The 3,835-nt window shown below is 43.1% G+C and overlaps 1 long non-coding RNA gene across 1 annotated transcript; it reads left to right on the forward strand.

The window, feature by feature from the left end:
* Positions 1–466: 466 nt before the first annotated feature.
* LOC106818234 lies at positions 467–3,835 on the forward strand. Its single transcript, XR_001395167.1, has 4 exons — positions 467–666; positions 1,085–2,234; positions 2,522–2,601; positions 3,713–3,835. It is a non-coding gene; the product is annotated as an uncharacterized LOC106818234 (long non-coding RNA).

The following is a 3,835-nucleotide window of genomic DNA, read 5'->3' on the forward strand; positions in this document are numbered from 1 at the left end:
AGGTAGGGGGCCTAAATGGCCGTATTTCAGCCGAAACTTTTTCACTCCCCGAGACACAAAATGTTAATTTACGCCTATAATACACGCGCACGCGTGCGTGTAACCATACCCGCGTGTGCGAACCCGGTCGCGTGTGTGTATGTGTGTTTGTGTGACTGTAAAAACGCGTTTTATAGCCGTATATCCATATTTTGTGCTTTGGGGGGTGAAAAATTTGAGGCTGAAAACCAGCCATTTGCCTGGCTAACTTTTCACCGTGCAACTGATGCCGTGGGTGATACTATCCGCGAGAGGGGGGAGGGAAATACTAAGGGGAAGGGAGTTAGATGGGAGGAGGGAGGAGGTAGGAGGAAACGGGAAGGAGTGCGCGTCCGTTCGTGTGTGCGTATATATGTGCTTTTATATGACTGTAGAAACGCGTATTATAGCCGTATATGATATATCCACATTTTGTGCTTTGGGGAGGGTGATAATTTTTTGGCTGAAAATGCATATTTAGTTCCTATATGAACATAGAGATGGCGCTTTCACTACTTTATAAAATGGCGTGACCCTTGTTATGTTTCAGTGAATTTAAAACATTAAAACAAAGAATTAAACCATTTTCTTGCTGTATGATACTCGCTATGAAAAGTGGGGAGACTTTAGACATTCCATAGTTACGAGGTAAGCTTTCTCCATAGTCCTATGATAAAGTTAGCATTAGTTAAGGCATGCCACTTGGTCAAGGAAAGCCACTCTAGTGAACTTTTCGGTCCACACATGTCCACCGTTTCGGTCAGTGATAACTATTAATATTTATAAAGAAGCAAGTGTAGCGACCTAAGACCTAATGTAATATCGTCTTAGTAACAGTAGGCCCTATACGTGTATGTACATTATGGAGTAGAAACCTCGCTCTGTCCAATGTGGAATTTGTTGATGGTAATGGAGTGCTGCAGTGCTACACATCCGGTGTGTTTTTAATCGATTCCTCTCAAACCATTGATGGTCAAGCAACAAGCTATAGCTACTAACTTTTAGCCGGATACTTAACATTAATCTATCACACCATAGGGTATAACGTTCATACCAACCTTTGCAGGGGTTTAAAATCATCTCGAGGAAGAAAGAGGAGGAGAAAGAAAAAGAAGGCGAAGAAGAAGAAGAAGACGACGATGACAAAGACAAAGAATAAGGAGAAGAAGACGAAGAAAAAAACCAACAGATAGAATCTGCAAAACGTCTGCACTGATCAGGCTCATTGTAATAACGAGCCACAGTGTACCTGTAGCGGTGACTATGAGACATCGCAGGCAAAGATAAATATTGTCACCAAGCTGTCCAGTAGCCGTCTTCTGGATGTCATTGCCAGTCAAGCAGCACCAACGGCACTTCAAAGTTTGCATGCAGTCTGACGATTCACCCGTAACTTGGGCACCTCAGGCACCCCTGAACCTGTCATCTGATTTCATGATATAGATCTATAGAAGAACACGATCTAGGAGAAGACTATACTTGTAAGGATATATTATCGCAGGGAAAGATACACACACTAATCGATGAGCAGCATGGGTTTGAACCACAACAAAGTTGAGAGACTCAGCTGCCCACAGCGTCACATGAACTAGCAGAGTCAACTGATGAGGGAAGACAGACTGACTTAGTCATACTGGACTTCAGCAAGGCATTTGATCTACCAGTCTCTTAGCTGCATTGAACCACTAAGAGACATTCTACCAGTGACTCGGGTCATTCTGTTCAAACAGAAGCTGATGATTCTTCCCACGATACATGTTACAAACTACTAAAGCCGTGGCACAGGGTTAGAAAATCTTCATACAGGAGCCGTAGTTGTTGCTGTCATGCTCTATAGACTTGTAAAGGCTCTTTCTGAGTACACCCTAGTGATGGCTGAGGCTGTGCCTGTTAGGTTTCGCACCCAGTGGCCATTACGGTAGCCGGATTGGCTCAGACTTGAAGGGACGAAAGGAAGTGGGCAAGACTTTACATTAAACCATGGCGTGCGACGACTGCACATCTTGGTTCCACGTCGGATTTATGAAGATGGCATCGGCTGTTATCCTGCTTTCATCCCATTTGATGTGTCAAGGATCTGGTGTGGCTGAAGGGTACCTAACTTTGCCACTCAACATCAGTGTTTTTGCCTTTCCCAGTCTGCTCATCGTCTGATACTTCACATATCACCATTGGTTATGAAGACTCGTGTGTTGGGTGGACAGGTATTGAGCAAGGTGAGTACGAGTATATGATTGCAACATATAGCTGTCCACATGTCATCTTGTCAGTGACATAGGGACACAGCTGTTCCTGTGAAAAACATAAATTGGAACCAATTGACTGATTTAATTTAGAAATGACTTGAATTGTAGAAATATGTAGACTGATTTATAATTTTAAATCAAGATTAAAACGTAATTATTATTATAGCTGGTGGGTTATCTATGGTATAAATACCAGTGCAAGCTAGATTATTTGTTATCTGTTCACTCTGTATGTGTATCATGCAATGTCATTGCAGGCATATCAGAGAGAGAAGAGGAATAATTGGTGCCAAGGTGCTAGGTCATGAAGCTGGGATTGGAGCATGCTAACTTTTTGGTAATTCAAACATCTTGCATGCTAATTTTCCATACTAGCTCTACCCTACAGTGAGTAATTTCTTTCTTGATCCCAGGTCAGGATAGAGCTTTGGCATTGACTTTCATCTACATCACGGCTTTTTCTACATTTTCCTAAATTTTGTGGATTCATCCACTTCCAACTTTTCAAGGCAAAATATGGGGGTGCGACTTATACACGAATGCGTCTTATACATGAGTAAATATGGTACACAGCGTTCGAAATTAGTGGAGGCCCGAGGCCACCAAGTTTTTGCTTCGGCCACCATCTCTACAAAACTGCCAGTCCTCCTGACCGGCACTTTTTCCCCTCATATTACGCTGAAATACTACGGTTATCGCATCGGCTGTTTAGACAGACTTGTAAACGGGAGCGCATTCTAATACGCTCTGTTCCTGAGTGTAAAAGGGGTCTCCAAAACATCTAGAGCCGAGAGCATGAACTCCCTCAACGCATGATTCGCCACACTAACAAAACCTCGTGACAGTCTAAGAAATTGATTTCGACATGACCCCGGCGTTTTTATGGCCGCATAACAATAAGTTCATATGTCGCAGGGGTTATCGTGGGGAGTGAGGGCACGACCAGTGACACCTGACACGCACGTAATCAAAGCTGTTAACTGAATTCGTCACTTTTCTTTACGCAGAAAGTGGACCATTTTTATTCAGTTAGATATCTAGAAGCATTGTAAACTGTATCAAGATTCTATAGGCACTTGTAACTTTGCGGATGTGCGGCAGCATTGATCTATGTATTGGGGGTACTGTGGACTGGGGAGGAGAAAAACGAAAGTAAAACCATTCCCACAAGCTCCCCCGACATTCCTAGAGCTTGAGATATATTATTTGACCAACTCTAAGTTACATGTATGCTGTTAATGCCAATGGTTATTTTTGTATACTATTTTGTTACTCACTGCTAGTAAATAAGCAGACCACCAACTTTCTGAACTTTCTGAAGTTGGTGGTCCTGCTGTCTGCTAGATTTTCAGCCAAAATTCGAACCCTGATCAATGGTACATTAAAATTATGTATGATAAAGCCTCTAGAGGGTGAGTGTTAGATTGTTGTCTTTGATGTGGTTACAGGACAGGAGACCCGGGACAGGAGAGGAGACTCACGAAGGAGAGGAGCCCAGGACAGGACAGGAGACCCAGGACAGGACAGGAGACCGAGGACAGGACAGGAGCACCAACTACCATTTATTGAGA

The sequence above is a fragment of the Priapulus caudatus genome, unplaced genomic scaffold, assembly GCF_000485595.1.
Source record: "Priapulus caudatus unplaced genomic scaffold, Priapulus_caudatus-5.0.1 Scaffold2104, whole genome shotgun sequence".
NCBI classification, from domain to species: domain Eukaryota; kingdom Metazoa; phylum Priapulida; class Priapulimorpha; order Priapulimorphida; family Priapulidae; genus Priapulus; species Priapulus caudatus.